Source organism: Euprymna scolopes, chromosome 6 (assembly GCF_053919585.1).
Source record: "Euprymna scolopes isolate OS-2025 chromosome 6, ASM5391958v1, whole genome shotgun sequence".
NCBI classification, from domain to species: Eukaryota; Metazoa; Mollusca; class Cephalopoda; order Sepiida; family Sepiolidae; genus Euprymna; species Euprymna scolopes.
In genome coordinates, this window is record NC_136487.1 from 6,702,421 (window position 1) to 6,720,848 (window position 18,428).

The 18,428-nt window shown below is 37.2% G+C and overlaps 2 protein-coding genes across 5 annotated transcripts in view; both read right to left on the reverse strand.

Annotated features, from left to right (window-relative positions):
- LOC145277480 (solute carrier family 35 member H1-like) overlaps positions 1 to 6,860 on the reverse strand; it is an 80,797-nt gene extending 73,937 nt beyond the window's left edge. Inside the window, exon 1 of one of the 4 annotated variants that reach the window (XM_080128849.1) lies at positions 6,632 to 6,860. The gene's annotated coding sequence lies outside the window, so the exon portion shown is untranslated. The other 3 variants (XM_080128852.1, XM_080128854.1, XM_080128851.1) reach the window with 3 other exon arrangements.
- LOC145277481 (uncharacterized) overlaps positions 1 to 18,428 on the reverse strand; it is a 367,340-nt gene that overhangs the window by 215,384 nt on the left and 133,528 nt on the right. The window lies entirely within an intron of this gene.

Genomic DNA, 18,428 nt, shown 5'->3' on the forward strand with positions numbered 1-18,428 from the left:
TATAATCGAAGTAAGTAAAATGTTGTTGATTTTCTTTTTAAAGAAAACCGATTTTAAAAACAAACAAAAAAAAATATTGCATAATTTACTATTAAACTTGTTATTTTTTTTTTTTAAATTTGATCTTTTCTCCTTTAATTGAAAAAAAAAAAATTAGGGTTTGAATTACATTTTTCAAGTAGTTACAAGCTTCGAAAGATAGTAAGTTGATTTATTCAAGTTCATATACGGCATTTTTAATGGCCGATTCTGATACACCTAGCATACTACTTTGCTCCTAGCCAAGCTGAACACAGGCATTTATTATTAAAAAACGAAAGGGTGAAATATACAATATAAAAGCTATATATAAAAAATAAATCGGTAAATATAGCTTAAAGACTTTTTTATTCAGCACAGAATGTTAGATTTATTTTTCAACCCCCACCTCCGTCTCCTCCCTCATTGTAAACAGGAAAATTTAAAAATGTTAAATGGTATTCTTATCGGTAAATGTCGGCGCATTCGCATTACTTATGGAAAAGCAGTTAATTAAACTGCAGAAGCACCTGTTAAGCCACACAAGTTCTATAATTGAGTCGCCCCCCCAAAAAAAAAGAACGACAAACATAAAAATGTTTGGTGCTTATGTTTTTGTAAACCACATTAAAAATTACGTAAGACAAAAAAAAAAAAAAAAAAAAAAAAAATCTCCCAAAAAGTACTATAATGTATTTTTTAAAAATTGTTTTAGACAATTTTTTCTTCAAATTTTAAATTATCAGCCAATGAAAAAAAAGAAATTTGAAAATTCTGTTCAGAAAAAAAAAAAAAAGTCTTTCAGACATTACCCCCCCCACACACACACACACACACTTGGAGTGCTTTCCTTTTTCATATAATTTTAAAATGTTTCACAAAAGATTTGTACGCCATGTGAAAAGGCAGTTTGCTACGTGAAGGCACATTCAACAGTCGTTGTTTATGTTAACGCGCGTAGCGTAAACGAAAGCTGTAAAATGGCGGAAAATAGTCCCTGGGTTAATACGATGCAAACGATAAATTTGTGACGAGTTTGATTATCAGATTCGTTGTCAGCGACCTCGATTACCCCAAATAACTAAATTAGAGTGGTCGGTGTTCTGTTGTAGCGTATCGCTATATTTACCAAAAATTCAAAGAGTTTAAGAAAGAAAAAGTTCAAAGAAACTTCGAACAGTTCATTCAAAGGGTCAATAATGGTAGAAGCACCGGTGTCACGTGACTTAACAGTTCAGATTTTTCTCGCAGACGAGCCTTACTTCTTTAAGTTGCACTTTATTTTGTTTATAAATTATTTATAAAATTTTAAGTAATCAATTTTTTTTTTTTTTTTTTACATATTCAATCACGAAACTATACCTCTATCCAAAAATACGTTACACTTGGGCATTTGGGGGCAGTCAAGCCCGGCAAGCTCGAAAATAAGTTCAACTCTAGAAGGGTCACATCAGTATTTACACCGTCAAATCATGTGTTATTTCGTTAAGAAAATTCTAGTGAACGAATTGGAAGTAACCACTTGATTAAATAAAGTAAACGAACAAAATATACATTTTTATATATTTTTAACCATTTAACAGAAAAAATAATTTTTAGAAAGTGTATTTTGGTGTTAACAGAACAAAATAAAAAACTGAAACTTTGTCGTTACTTTGTTTCGCTACGAGCGTCAAACTTGAAATAAAATGTTAATTTTATTTTTTATATCGGACTATTAGTCTCATCTTTATTAGTTGTTGCTTGTTTGTTTTTATTGGTTCACAACGTTTCGGCCAACTTCCTCTGGCCTTCGTCAGGTGGTAACCGCGACGGATAGGAACTTCGAATCTCCTAACTGCATTCTCAGCCATCACTGCCATCCGTAGTTGTCGTCGTCTCACCACATTTTTGACCAATTACCTCTGGCACGCTTTGGGTGGGATTGAAACCGCTATCTTCAGACAATGTTCATCTGGAACCGTAGAGATTCAACGTCTCTATCAACTGCGCCACGGGCCCCGAAGGGCGATCAAGGTTGGATTCTTTGATCTTATAAATCCACATTTATTCATTATCTGATCTTCCATAGTCGGGTCCGTACCGATTGGTATATATATATTATTCCTTAATTGGAATTTTTATTTTTTTATTTTTGAGATGAGCATTTTTATGTTAATTTTATTTTTTATATCGGACTATTAGTCTCATCTTTATTAGTTGTTGCTTGTTTGTTTTTATTGGTTCACAACGTTTCGGCCAACTTCCTCTGGCCTTCGTCAGGTGGTAACCGCGACGGATAGGAACTTCGAATCTCCTAACTGCATTCTCAGCCATCACTGCCATCCGTAGTTGTCGTCGTCTCACCACATTTTTGACCAATTACCTCTGGCACGCTTTGGGTGGGATTGAAACCGCTATCTTCAGACAATGTTCATCTGGAACCGTAGAGATTCAACGTCTCTATCAACTGCGCCACGGGCCCCGAAGGGCGATCAAGGTTGGATTCTTTGATCTTATAAATCCACATTTATTCATTATCTGATCTTCCATAGTCGGGTCCGTACCGATTGGTATATATATATTATTCCTTAATTGGAATTTTTATTTTTTTATTTTTGAGATGAGCATTTTTATGTTAATTTTATTTTTTATATCGGACTATTAGTCTCATCTTTATTAGTTGTTGCTTGTTTGTTTTTATTGGTTCACAACGTTTCGGCCAACTTCCTCTGGCCTTCGTCAGGTGGTAACCGCGACGGATAGGAACTTCGAATCTCCTAACTGCATTCTCAGCCATCACTGCCATCCGTAGTTGTCGTCGTCTCACCACATTTTTGACCAATTACCTCTGGCACGCTTTGGGTGGGATTGAAACCGCTATCTTCAGACAATGTTCATCTGGAACCGTAGAGATTCAACGTCTCTATCAACTGCGCCACGGGCCCCGAAGGGCGATCAAGGTTGGATTCTTTGATCTTATAAATCCACATTTATTCATTATCTGATCTTCCATAGTCGGGTCCGTACCGATTGGTATATATATATTATTCCTTAATTGGAATTTTTATTTTTTTATTTTTGAGATGAGCATTTTTATGTTAATTTTATTTTTTATATCGGACTATTAGTCTCATCTTTATTAGTTGTTGCTTGTTTGTTTTTATTGGTTCACAACGTTTCGGCCAACTTCCTCTGGCCTTCGTCAGGTGGTAACCGCGACGGATAGGAACTTCGAATCTCCTAACTGCATTCTCAGCCATCACTGCCATCCGTAGTTGTCGTCGTCTCACCACATTTTTGACCAATTACCTCTGGCACGCTTTGGGTGGGATTGAAACCGCTATCTTCAGACAATGTTCATCTGGAACCGTAGAGATTCAACGTCTCTATCAACTGCGCCACGGGCCCCGAAGGGCGATCAAGGTTGGATTCTTTGATCTTATAAATCCACATTTATTCATTATCTGATCTTCCATAGTCGGGTCCGTACCGATTGGTATATATATATTATTCCTTAATTGGAATTTTTATTTTATTTATTAACATAAAAATGCTCATCTCAAAAATAAAAAAATAAAAATTCCAATTAAGGAATAATATATATATACCAATCGGTACGGACCCGACTATGGAAGATCAGATAATGAATAAATGTGGATTTATAAGATCAAAGAATCCAACCTTGATCGCCCTTCGGGGCCCGTGGCGCAGTTGATAGAGACGTTGAATCTCTACGGTTCCAGATGAACATTGTCTGAAGATAGCGGTTTCAATCCCACCCAAAGCGTGCCAGAGGTAATTGGTCAAAAATGTGGTGAGACGACGACAACTACGGATGGCAGTGATGGCTGAGAATGCAGTTAGGAGATTCGAAGTTCCTATCCGTCGCGGTTACCACCTGACGAAGGCCAGAGGAAGTTGGCCGAAACGTTGTGAACCAATAAAAACAAACAAGCAACAACTAATAAAGATGAGACTAATAGTCCGATATAAAAAATAAAATTAACATAAAAATGCTCATCTCAAAAATAAAAAAATAAAAATTCCAATTAAGGAATAATATATATATACCAATCGGTACGGACCCGACTATGGAAGATCAGATAATGAATAAATGTGGATTTATAAGATCAAAGAATCCAACCTTGATCGCCCTTCGGGGCCCGTGGCGCAGTTGATAGAGACGTTGAATCTCTACGGTTCCAGATGAACATTGTCTGAAGATAGCGGTTTCAATCCCACCCAAAGCGTGCCAGAGGTAATTGGTCAAAAATGTGGTGAGACGACGACAACTACGGATGGCAGTGATGGCTGAGAATGCAGTTAGGAGATTCGAAGTTCCTATCCGTCGCGGTTACCACCTGACGAAGGCCAGAGGAAGTTGGCCGAAACGTTGTGAACCAATAAAAACAAACAAGCAACAACTAATAAAGATGAGACTAATAGTCCGATATAAAAAATAAAATTAACATAAAAATGCTCATCTCAAAAATAAAAAAATAAAAATTCCAATTAAGGAATAATATATATATTGAAATAAAATATTTGAAAATATTAATAATTCGTAATATCGTGATTTGACGGTTTTACCCTCAAATTAAAAAAAAAAAAAAAACGTGAAACATTGCTGTGCGTAAAAAAATAATGTAATCTGGAAGAAAGAGAACCCGTTTCCTCCGTTTAACTATAGGTGGCGTTACTGTCTGTCCACCCAGTTATGGAAGCACAAAATGTATATAATAGCACCCTTGAAATAAAAAATATTTTTGTAATATTTTAATTTTAAACTTTTTTTTTTTTTTCCAAACATATTTACGTTTTATTTTTTCAAACGCATTACGTTTTTGTGTGTGTGTGTGTGTGTGTGTGGGCTCTTTCTTTGATCACGCGCATATATATAAATACTCGCGGAAAAGGCAAATAAGTGCAGAAAAATTAAAAAGGGGGGGGGTCCATAAAAAATAGATAAGAAAAAAAAAAGTTGATTTTTCTTTTAATTATAAGAGCGTAAAAAATAATCGCGGAAAAACGGTTGTATCCATTTATGCTTGTAAAAAAAAAAAAAAAAGTAACAAAACGTAAATATTTGGGAAAATAAAACTTAAATATGTTTGCAAAAACAAAAAAAACGTAAATATGTTTGGGAAAAAAATGTTTAAAATTAAAATATAACAGAACATTTATTTTTATTTCAAGGGTGCCATTATTTTGTGTTTCCATAACTGGGTGGACAGACAGTAACGCCACCTATAGTCAAACGGAGGAAACAGGCTCTCTCTTTCTCCCAGATTACCAAAAATAAAATATTTAAATTTTTTAAAATATTTTTTATTAAATATTAATTAAATATTTTTATTTTACGTTTTAAAACTTTAATACTTCGTAATATTGTGATTTGACGGTGTAAATACTGATGTGACCCTTCTAGAGTTGTCGAACTTACTTTCTAGTTTGCCGGGCTTAACTGCAAGACTGCCATTTTGGGTTCATTTTAACATTGAAATGCAAGTTTAGAAAGCCATTCTTAACATGGGAAAGTCATCTGGTATTAACTTAAATATTTTCAAACTATCATCAGTTTCAGTATTTAAGCGTTTTAAAGAGTTAATGCTAAAAAAAAAAAAAAAAAAAGCTGTTATAATTATTTCCTCAAAGATTTAATGCATATTTGTTGCGTATCACGAAGAAAAAATTGGAGCGGGAACTGATTTTCGGCTTTCACCGTTTTATTCTCAACTATTATTAGCCGAAAGTAGCCCCCCCCCCCTTTTTTTTTCTGTACTCAAATCATTTTAACCCTATTTCAAAATAACAGCACAGTGTAAACATAGCCATAGTTAGAATGATCTTTCGCCTCTATACCTGGCGAAATCGACGTAAAAGAAAAAAGCTTAATCCATTTCTGGACAAATCTATTAAATATAAAAACACATAATTTAGGAATTTAAAATTTGTGATCTATCTGAAAAGGTTAAATTTCAAATATAGAAATTTTATTGTATGCAAGACAAAGAATATAGTAAAATATATTTTCCTTAACCCATGAGTTTGTATATATGAGGGAGGGGCTACTAAACAAGAAATAACATTTTTTTTTTATTATTGGTCGAAAATAAAACTGAAAAAAAAAAGTATTACCAATTTTAAAGTTCTTTATGTACGACGGAATAAATTAAGGCTGGAACAAACAAAATAAAAAGGAGCGATAAATAGAGGTACTTACGTTACCTTGTTATCTATTTTTTTAGATAGGATTTTCAAGTACAACTCAATTTTTACAATGTCTATTATTATTAAATTGTTAGGTGAAAGTACAGAACAGTTACAAAACGTCTACCACTCTTCCAGGTTAAAAATGAGTTTCTATATAACGGTATTATTTCAGCACGGTCCATATTCTGCATAAAAAGCAAATAAGATTCGCACAAATGCCTGAGATTTTTTTTTTTCTCGTAATAAATAAATAACCGGGCACATGTTTTTAAATTGTTGCGAAACAAAAATGGATTGAAAAAAAACATCTTTACCATTCGTAGTTTTTGATGTTTAGATTTTGTAAACCAAAACGATCATTTAACGCATCTATGGCCTTGCGATATAACATCCATTGGAAGTGCAAAAAAATACTTACCAAGAATCGAGTAAATATAAAAAGGCTAACAGATAAAATTTAACGATGAGAAAATGTGTTTAAAAGCCATTTTATACACGTTCTTTTCTCTCAACATCTGCTTCACAAAAAAAAAGAAAGAAAAACAAATTGACGATGGGAATTACTTTCTTTTTTCTTCTTTTTTTGAGTCCAAACTCCTTTGAATTTGCTATTTTGTTAGTATTATTTACTATCTTAAATAATGAACGATATATATATATATATATATATATATATATATATATATATATATATATATATATATATATATATATATATATATATATTTAGCTAAAAAAATAAATAAAAATAAAGTATACAAAAGAAGCCTCTTCTCTTTCCTCTCAATAACATCTTGATTTTTTTTTTTTAACAAAGTTAAAAATCTTTCGATTAAATATTAAAGCCGTAATCCTTGTTTGTTTGTTTTTATTTTTTATTCGAACCACACAATCAAACATAAGTGCCTACTGCGATCAGGGTTCTGATTTTTAGCGATGGATGGGGTGGGGTGGGGGTCCAAAGTGAGAAGCTGTGGCTGTGCTACAAATCATATTAAAAATAAAAGAAAAATATGAAAAAATAAATAAATAAAAATAAGAACACTCAACTAAATCTTGGAGAAGGTGTACCTGCACTTAAAAGACAGTGTTGGTTAGCCATACCGAGATCTTATTTTGATCGTGAATACAAAATGTGATTTTGAATATTTAGTCAGGATTTATTTCCAGAGAAAAGTATCCTCATGCCAGATTGTCCTAACAAACTCCTGTACAAAGATACCTTAGACACTTAAAGATAGTGTCTAGTAGACATTAAGCCCCCCCCCTCCAAAAAAATTCTACTTTTTAGGCGATTACATGTCAATACTCTGAAAAAACATGGAGAGGGGAGGGTTATTATTTTAGAATGTGGGATAAGTTGTGCATATAAATTTAATGTAAAATGATCATCACATTGTCTAACCAGGTATCTTTCATCTAACACAATCCTCTACTTTGTTTCATTTTACTTCAGTCGAAGTTCTCAGAAATTAAGGGGCTCCCTTCGGGGGAGAGGGCTAACACTTGATCTCTATATGAGATACATAGATATTCGAATATTCCAGTAAAGTTCCTCTTTACATCTCAAACACTGATTTTGTAAAGAAGTTGAAAACATAATTTTCCTCTCCTCAACTAACCATTTAAATATGTTATAATATTTCTTGTGGTCTCTTGGTCTTATTGGTTTCCAGGACGAGAAATTATGTTGTGAGGTGGAGTACCCAGTTTTGTGCTGCTAGTTAAGGTAACATCATTTGGAGAAGGTGCACCATTCCTCGTAAAAGACAGTGTTGGTTAACCATGCCGAGAAGATCTTATTTGGGCTGCAAATACTATTTTTAGCTCCATGACAACACAAAAACACGTAGTCGGAAAAATACCAGTTTAACGGTAACTCAGTATATAGCATTTTTGGAAATTACCGGTATATCGGTAACTCGGTCTGGTAGGGTTAAATCTAGAAAGCAGTTGTCTATGGTGGACACGTCTAGACTTAACTTCTAGTCCTTTGTTTTGTATTAGCTCTGTTGTTTGTTGGAGAGGGAGGGGGGCTTTCTTTATTAGTGTTCTTCGTGTGAGAGGTGATGTTTGCATTATTTGTGTTTGAGGGTGTTAACTTTCTAGGTATTCATTTATGTAAGATAGGCAATTGCGCTGCATAGTTGTCCATCTTGTTTGGCAAGGCATCTGGTAAGTGTTCCCCAACTCTTAAAAGTTGTTGCCTGTTTTCAATGTGTTTCGTATTGTTGATAAAGCACTGTTTGATGGTCCTTTGAGGTATGTCAGCAAGTTCCAACCATTTCAGGTGGAATTTTATGGGATGTGGTAAGGGGCCATTCAAGAGATGAGCAAACAGAAGTTCTGCTGGTGATGCACTTATGTCAGGTGGTGGTGTGTTGCTTCTGCCACTTCATGTGTATCCAGTGAACCATTGGGACTAATGTTTGTTAGGAGTATCTGCTTTACAGCAGTCTCAGCTGTACCATTGCTTTGTGGATAATAGGCTGATGACATTAAAATGTCTTCCATTCATCAGAGTTGCATAGGGATCCACCATCAGAAACAATTTCTCTGACACACCATAATTCATAAAGTACCTGCGTAAAATACTGCATACTCTGTAGACTGGCATCTTGGTGCATTAAAGATATCTCTAACCTGAGTTCCTATCAACGTATATCATAGATTTCCATCCAGCCATGTTGAAAATATCTGTGACTGTTGACTGGAAGGGATAGTCTGGGTGAACAGCTGTGAGTGCGTGTAGGCTCCTTATGGTTCGATGGGGCAATTTTGTTGAAATATTTGCCTTGTTTATGCCTTTCTTGCAATTGTGCAACCATACTGACAAAAAAAAACCCGTTGTTGTCTAGCATTGCTCACAGTGGCCAGTATAAAGCTAATCGATGAGTTCATGGCATAGGTTTGCGGGAATTATTATGTACTTTTCCTTGAATATTAGGGATTAAAACGTGTACAGGTCATTCTGCATATTCCAGAACTCTTTAATGTTTTGGTTAGGCGATCCTTTTGTTCAGACAACCCTTTATCTATCGTATCCATGAAGCTTAGGTATTGGTGATCTACCTAAGCCTCTTGCTGTATGCACATCATTTTGATGAGAGATGTTTCGTGGTTGTACCAAGATTCTATCCCAGCTTGCAATGCTTTTTTCGTGTTGTCTCATTCAGTTGCTGTGATTTTGGTAATTGGTGCAGGATACGAGACATAACATTTGCCCCACTATTGACGTTGATATGACCTTGAATTTGTACATCTCTGATGTCTAATATCCCGGGATTTTTAATTTCATCTAAGCTATGATCATTGAATATTGGCACAAATGATTTGTAATCAATAGCAAGTATCAGTTGGGAGCAGCCCAAAACAAATATTTTGCAGCTTTTCAAACCAAACTTTATGGTCCAAACTTCCCCTTCAATCTGTGTGTAATTGGTTTCCAGTGGGTTTAGTGAATCACGAGCCAGCATATACAACTTTCCAGTGTTATGGCCAACAAAGATGGTTCATTTTGGGCAGGCAGTCAAAATGTTTTGAAGTAGAGTAGATCCTCTCCTGTTTGACTCCAGTCTGTAGTAAGAAAAATTGGTACTTAGGGGTCATTGGATCTTTACCTGTTTGTCAACTGTTTCATGAATGCGCACATATGAATGGTTTTCATGACATATGCCTTATAAGTAGGTTTGAAAACACTTTTTAAAAATTGTATCAAGCTGGCCTAATGAATACTGTACTTGACTCACTGTCTTTAGATTTTGGTTTCGATCTCAGCTTGAGTATTCTTTTTTACTTACAAGAAGTGAACTGTTTAGAAAAACATTATACTCGCATGCACATGTCTCAATTTCTTGAACCAATGCTCCTTGCTATGCTAAATGTCCATAACTTTTACTTGAAAGCTGAAAACATCTTCTCTCAATAATAGAAACTCACCTTGTACCTCCAACTTTATTCGCACCTACTAAAACCAGCCCATATATCTATTTATCAAATTACACATGACTCAAAACTTACTGTTTTACCCGTACTATATTGCACTCGCATCTCATGCCCTGCTATCATCTAAAATATAGTTTTGGCACAACTCGTAGTTCAATTCTTAACACCTACTCACACTTTAATATTATACTAGACCCAAGCTCACATGGATAAAAAAAATAAATAAATAAAAATAAAAAAGGAAAAAAAATGATAAAAAATATATATAAACAAAAGTGAAAGCCTCAAACCACACTATCTCCTAACAAGCCTCCTTACAATCATAATTGCTTACACTGCATGAGCTCTACTCAACCCCTTTATCCAGTAACAATGAAATAACAATATCCCTAATCCACTTTGAGGAGTGTAACTATTTAGCAGATATAACCTCTACAAACTAACCCAATAACATTATCTAACCACGCGGGGTCGCAGAAATACCTGGATTAGAACCCAGGCGCGGAGCAAACCCTCTCAGTGGTGGCGGACCCAGTAGATCTTTCCAGATCATCCGTCTAGGAGAAGGAAAACTCTGAAACTAAACCAAAGAGGAGGGAGGCCTCTTCAGTCTTGGATGACAGCCTTCCTAGAGCTGGTGACTCAAACAAATTACCGGTTTGCAATACCTAAATTGCTTAAGGAGTAGATAGGTCCTGCCTATCGCCCGGCTTCCATACTCCTTCTTTGCCTATTAGTCAGGCGCAGAGATACTATCACAGTGATTCGACAGAAACACCCATTGGTAGATCTTGTTTCTTGTCTAGGGCAATGAACGCCGTTTCCCCACTCCCGACACACCCCACCCCTAAAGCTGGGCACTTGAGAATGCTTGAGTACCACATATGCCTGAGCAATTAGATTGGGTTGACCTTCCTCTGATGGGTTGAGGGTACCGGATTGACAGTTACTGGCTGCTGTTTCCGACTGGTAGTACAGGAGCCCTAACTCTTTGGTAGCGCTTAGAGCGGCTGCTCCATCAACAGTTGAATAATATGGGGATGTTTGCAGTGTCATGGCGTGCATGGAAAGGGACCCTGCACTCATCCCCGGTGGGCTTTCCTGAGGCCACAGTCCTAGTTGATGGAGGGTCAGCTGATGGTCTACTTGTGATGCATGTGTGATATTCTGCATAACCTCCTGTTCGGCTTCCCCTAACCCAACTAAAACTCATTAAAATGATGACAGTACAATCTAAAAATAAGCTTAAACCAGGCTTAGGGTCAAACAAATCCAACTTGCCTCCTCCCTTGAGGCTTGCATTCACAAATATCCGTGGGCTTAGAACTAATTTAGCTGATGTTGAAGCATTTCTCCTAACAAATACCCCGGATATCTTAGCACTAAGTGAGACTAACCTACACTCCTCCATCCCCTCTAACTACTTTAACATGCCTGGATATCTCCCACTCTGCCGTAAGGACTCTGACAGACATATGCACGGACTTGGAGTTTACGTTCGTAATACCCTTCCCTTGACTAGAGAAACAAACCTAGAAACGGATGATCAAGCCTTTATGTGCTTTAAACTAATCATGCAACACAACATTAGCTACTTTTACTTTCTCTACCGCTCTCCCTCGACCCAAGACTGCACCATAATAAACAAAGTATCTGACAGCATAGACACAGCACTCTCCTTCGACACTAGCGCCCAAGTACATGTATTTGGTGACTTTAATGTCCATCACAAAAACTGGCTTGAATTCTCTACTTATACAGATGCAGCAGGCAGCGCAACTCATAGCTTCTCTGTATCTCACTCCCTATCGCAAATTGTTACTTTTCCAACCCGCTTCCCTGATCAGGAAGAACAACACGCATCACTATTAGATCTGTTTTTGACCACAGTTCCTGATGATTGTGTAACGAAAGCCGACAGCCCACTTGGGAACGCTGATCATGCGGTAATAATGGTTGAAATCGCCCTAAACTCTAGACCCAAAACTGAAGAGCCAGTGCTCAAAACAACGAGATATTATAAAAAGGCTGACTGGGAAGCGATCAGAGATCTTATCAGAGACGCCTCATGGGGAAATATTTTTTCTCTTCCTGCTGAACAGTGTGCAACTGAGACCACTGAATGGTTCAAAACTGTAATTGAAGCGCATGTTCCCATGCGGAAATTCTATAGCAAGCCCCACTCTCCCCAATGGTTTACTTCGACTTGCGCAACTGCCATTGCTCAAAGGCAGCATGCATTCCGCAGGTTTAACCGACATAAGTTCAGTTCAAACAGACAAAGTACAAAGAAGCTAGAAATAACGTTAAGAAAGAAATAGCGACAGCTAAGAGGGAATTTAAGGAAACCACTAAAAAGCGCATCGAAGCACAAAAATTAGGAACTCGTGACTTCTGGAAAATCTACAACAGTGTAGTAAATAATGGGCAATCAACAATTCCCCCACAAACCAACAATCACGAAGTTCTTTGCTCAGCAACCGAGAAGGCTAACATGCTTGCCAGTTGGTTTGCCTCCAACTCTACACTGGACCCTCTAAACCACCCCCTACCTGACTTTCCTATGCGGACAGACGCCAAGCTAGACGATCTGGAAATCACCCCTGCTCAGGTGCATGCTATCATAAAAAACCTTGACACTTCCAAAGCAAGTGGACCCGACCTCATCCCAGCTGTGCTATTAAAAAAGTGCTCAGCCGAAGTAGCTCCAGTTCTCTCCAAACTCTACAACAAATGCCTTAATGAATCTTGCTTTCCGAGCTGTTGGAAAACTGCTTCTGTGGTACGAGTATTCAAGAATTCTGGCGAAAGAACTGACCCATTAAATTATCGCCCTATTAGCCTCCTCCCACTTTTTGCCAAAATATTTGAGACCTTAATTAACCATGCTCTAGTCCAGCACCTTACAGATGCTAAACTTCTGACCGACCATCAATATGGATTTAGACAAGCCCGTTCCACGGTAGACATCCTCACTGTAATCTCTGAACGCATATACCATTCACTGGACAAAGCGGGAGAGGGCAGAGCGGTAGCTCTAGATATATCTAAGGCTTTTGACAGGGTATGGCATGAGGGTCTCCTCAGGAAGATTAGATCTTACGGTATCACTGGTAGAATACTTAACATAATTAAATCCTTCTTAGATAAGAGAAAAATCCAGGTTGTCCTCGACGGTCGTACGTCTAAACAATATAATATAAATGCGGGAGTGCCCCAGGGATCTATCCTTGGTCCTCTGCTGTTCCTGATATTCATAAATGACCTCCCGACAAAATTGCCTCTGAGATGGGTATATATGCTGATGACACCACACTCTATAGTAGGCACGACAGGAAAACAAATGAACATATATCTAAAGTAATGGCAGAAACACTAGAGGATGACCTCAAATCAGTAGTGGAATGGGGACAAAAATGGATGGTAACGTTCAATGCCACCAAGACAAAACTGGTTTCATTCAATAATTACAAGAAACCTTCTCTACCACCTATAGCAATGGTCAACAACTCTTTAGCTGAGAGTACGTCTTTCAAGCTCCTTGGCCTAACGTTTACAGGAAACATGAGCTGGAACAATTACATCGAGGGCATTGCCAGGGCCGCTGCAAGGAAGGTGGGCTCTCTCTACCGTGCTAGAAAACTTCTAACACCCGAAAGTATCCTGTACCTCTATAAGGCCACTATTCGCCCATGTATGGAGTATTGCTGTCATATTTGGGCCGGTGCATCGGCTACTAGTCTCTCGCTCCTTGACAGGGTTCAAAAGAGAGTCGCAAATCTGATAGGCCCTAAACTGGCATCTAAACTTCAGCCTCTGTCCCATCGTCGAAACGTTGCATCCCTCTGCCTGTTCTACAAGTATTTTAATGGTGAATGCTCTGAAGAACTGCAAGCACTTGTGCCCCCACGACGTGAACACCCTCGACAGACCCGACAAGCTGCAAAATCCCACCCCCACACTGTAGAGATCCCTAGATGTAAAAGATCTTTCTACTCCAGTAGTTTTTTCCCCAGAACTGCTAGACTTTGGAATTCCATTCCAGGTCACTGCTTCCCCAACTGTACTGACATGCAGAAGTTCAAGTGCAACGTGAACCAACATCTCGCTGCCCTAATCCCTACATAGTACCCCAGTAGATGTTTCCCCTGATAGTAGCCCCCTACACCAAAGTGGCAATGTGCCTTGTTTGGGGTGAAAATGTAATAAAAAAAAAAATAAAAAAATATATAATATTTTTGCATATTTTACAACTGAGCAATGCCGAGTGGCCTGTTAGTTTTATGATAAAACATTTATATACAAGGAAATGAATATAAAAGTTATTTTTAACAATGAAGTGCCAACAATACTCCATGCATGGGCAAACGGTGGCTTTGTTGAGATATAGGATACTCTCAGGTGTGAGTAATTTTCTAGCACGGTAGAAAGAGCCCATCTCCTTAGCAGCAGCCTTGGCAATGTCCTCGATGTATTTGTTCCAATTCTGGGTCAGGATTTTTTTTTGCTTTACTCCACTTTTCAAACTTTGGTAGTAAAACAGTAACACCGTGGCCGGGCATTTAAGTCTTTTAGCTTTTATTCTTTGTTGCTATAAATGACCGAGATAGGAGGACAGGACTTATTTTATCATTTATTGGTGGATGACTATAGTGTTAGTATGATGTGTAGTAGGCATTTAACTTCTTTCCACTAGGCATTCAAGTTTTCTCCTTCAAACTATATATTTTTTTTTCTTATCTTCTTATTCTAGCTGGGGATAGAGCGTCCTACCAAATGCCAGACATTTACCTCCTATCTCATACATTTCAACTGAGAGATCCTTTTAAGATTCTACCCATCTTTTTGAGTGCAATTATTTTAATTTCTCTCGCACTTAGTTCACCGGGTATATTTGCAAAATAGTTTTTGAAATTTATTTTCATGAGGCCAATTGTTCCTATTATTGCAGGAATAATAGAGATCTTCTTAAGATTCCAGTTTCTTTTCATATTGTACAATAAGATCTTAGTATTTCATTATCATATCCCTTTCAGTTCTGTTTAACCAAGCATAATTGGGACATTAACTTCTACTAGGGTTGCTTCTTTCTTCCTCTTGTCCCATATCATTATGTCAGGGTTAATACCTCCGTTTTCAAGGTACATAGCTGTAGGAATTATATAGTCATAGTGGACGGTGTAAGACTTATTTCCAACTGTTTTTGTCTGGTAAACATGTTCACAGCATTTATTGCTACATTCATTATTCAAATTCTTTGCAGATCGTCTATTGTGTCATATTGTACAGGGTGGAACGATAAATTTGTTGCCCTAAAGAAAACAACACTTCAGCTTTATTTTAAAACTTTATTGAAAAAATAAATTCAAGTAACTTGATTATGTAGTAGAGCTGACATCTATTCAGTGTAACAGCCTTTTCAATCACCATCTCGATACAAGTCCATAACAGGGAGCATGCCTTTTCTACAAGCACTGGCAGATACTTGGTGGATGGCGGCAATCAAGCTGGCTTTGGTGTTGTGGGAAGTCATGTTGGTGATGTTCTCGACATATGATCAAACGAAGTAGTCCAGTAGGTTCAGGTTGGGGGAGGAGGCGGACCAGTGAGAGAAGGGTACAATAGCACTCATTCTGAAGTCAAACCTGAGTCTCTTTGGGCTTGAGGGCTGGTGCTGAATCCTGCTGTCACACCTAGGGTCTGCCAGCGGCGACCTCATTGCACCAGGGGATCTCCACACTCATTAGCACATCAAAGTACACTTTGGTGTTGACTTTCAAACCGACTCCAAAGATGTGAGGTGGCATGATGTGCCCCTCACTTGAAACCACACTAAACACCATAACCATCACCGAAAACTTTGTTTTCATCTCCCTGGGCATGTCTCTATTATTTGTGGCAATCCAGCAATGCATTTTAAGGGTAATAGTCCTGTTGTCATAACTTGAATCGGTAGAAAGCATGAGTTGTACATATAATTACTGGAATGATAGAGATCTTCCTAAAATTCCAGTTTCTTTTCATATCATACATAAGACCTTATTATTTCATTATCTTTTCCTTCTCAGCTGTTGAATCCAGCATCATTGAGGACACAAACTTCTACCAAGGTTGCTTCTTTCTCTTTTTTGTCCTATATCACTATGTCAAGTTTAATAGCTATGTTTTCAAGGTACATAGTTGAAGGAATTGCATAGTCATACTGAATAGTGTATGATTTATTTCTGGTATATTCCCCAGGATTTGCTGCTGCATTCAATATTTGGCATTTTACAGATCGTCCAAAAAAATTGCTACACAATATTTTACAAAAAAAAATTGCTACACAAATTATTATGAAACTTACTATAGATTAATTACTTTTTATTTTTTATTGTTTTCCATTTTTTTTTTATTGAAATTACTATACAGTGAATGTTTTCTATCATGATATTTCCTTTTTTGTATCATTTTAAAATTTGATTAGCGCTTGCTGTATTCCAGTAATTTATGTAAGCTGCCAAAATATGCCGGTGCAGCATCCATGGACAAACATTTCGTTTTTTGCATCAGTACCAGAATAGTAAAATGCTTAGATATGCAGCTATTAAGATAATAAAGTGTGTTATTAATACTTTTTTTTTTTTAGAAAGAAGTCATCACTTATCAAGGCCCAGATGCCACTCGAGGATAAGAATGAGTATACGGTAGTCAATGGAATAGTATCATAGTAACCATTAATAGTGGACATTTAGTAAATTTGATTACCTAAGGGGACGGCTCACCAAGAACTTGTTCACATTGGAGTTGCAGATGACCATATTGTGGTTAGCTGGAAAGCAGAGAAATGGAAGAGAGTTCCACAGGCATGCAGTTCTAGGAAAGAAGCTTTGTTCATTGAATCTACATTTAAGTTTAGGCACAGATAAAGAGTGTAGGGGAAATTATTGATAGTGGTTTCAACTAGATGAGTGTTTTTCATGAAAGTTTGGTATAGGGGTCCATAGATTGGAGCTCAGACGAACACTTGCCATGAAAATAATGATAAAGGAGAGACAGGCTCGCAACGTCTCTTCTGTGGGAAAGAGGTTGCAGAGAAGAGAAAAGGGCATCATCTATTAGGTTTAAAAGCCAGTTTTGAACTGTGTCAAAGCAATTAAATGCAAACACAAATGATTTCGACTGTCAGACACAGAAGTTCAGTACAAATTTATTGCTTCTTAACTATACAAACACATCAAAACATCTGTTGCCATTCCCAACAAGGCTGTATAATAAATGTAACTCATGTTAGTTATCGCTCCTTAGCATGACCCCAACCAATAGTCATTAATTATTCTTTTTAACGCAAACATTCAGCAACAATTACTTTTGGTCCATAACGATATTTAGGCGATAGTAATTATCGTTATCATGTTCAGTCTAACACCTGTTTTACATGCTAGCATTGAATGGCTTTAAAAAATTAACTTACAAACTAATCTATCTCTGGCCATGATAGAGAGGGTACTATCACATTAGCACCTTCTCCACCCTGTGCTCTAATGATATCACTAAGGTAGCAAAACTTTTGCATAATTTCAATAACTTCACCAAATAAACTGTCTCGTCCATCTGTATCGACTTACACTTGTTGCACACAAAATTTGCAATCCTCTTTCAACCTATTAGTAATTCAACTGCACTTCTCGTGTAAACCAATATTTACAAAAAATGAGCTGTATTTGACTTCCTTAACAAAGACATAACATTCCTCCAAGTCTTTAACTTTACAACTAGGTCATCCATTGTTTTCTTTTTTATTTAAAACAAGCAAATATATACTCTCTGTAGTCACATGATTTGTGAGTCTGTAGGCAGTCAACATAAAAAAGGAGACCTCGCCACTGAAAAATGAACAAACTGAACAAAGGAACTTTCCTCTGTACGAGCCTTTTTCAAGTCTCACACAAAAACACACATTCACATTTCAAGCTATGTCATATACATACGTGCACACAAACATACGCGCCCACGTCCACACATGTACACATATTCACGTTCGCGTACATACATATAGACATACACACTAACGCACACATATGTACTCACACACACACACACACACACATACGAACGCACACATGGATGACGTCACTTCCGCTTTCTAGGGAAATATACACATGCGCAAATGACCACCGGAAACAAGCATAAAACAAAGAGCAACAACCGGCTTCTTCCTTTTCGAGACTAGCCTCCTAGGTGGCTGGTCGGCGCGCTAGCCGCCGCCGTTTCAGCGCGCGCACACGCAT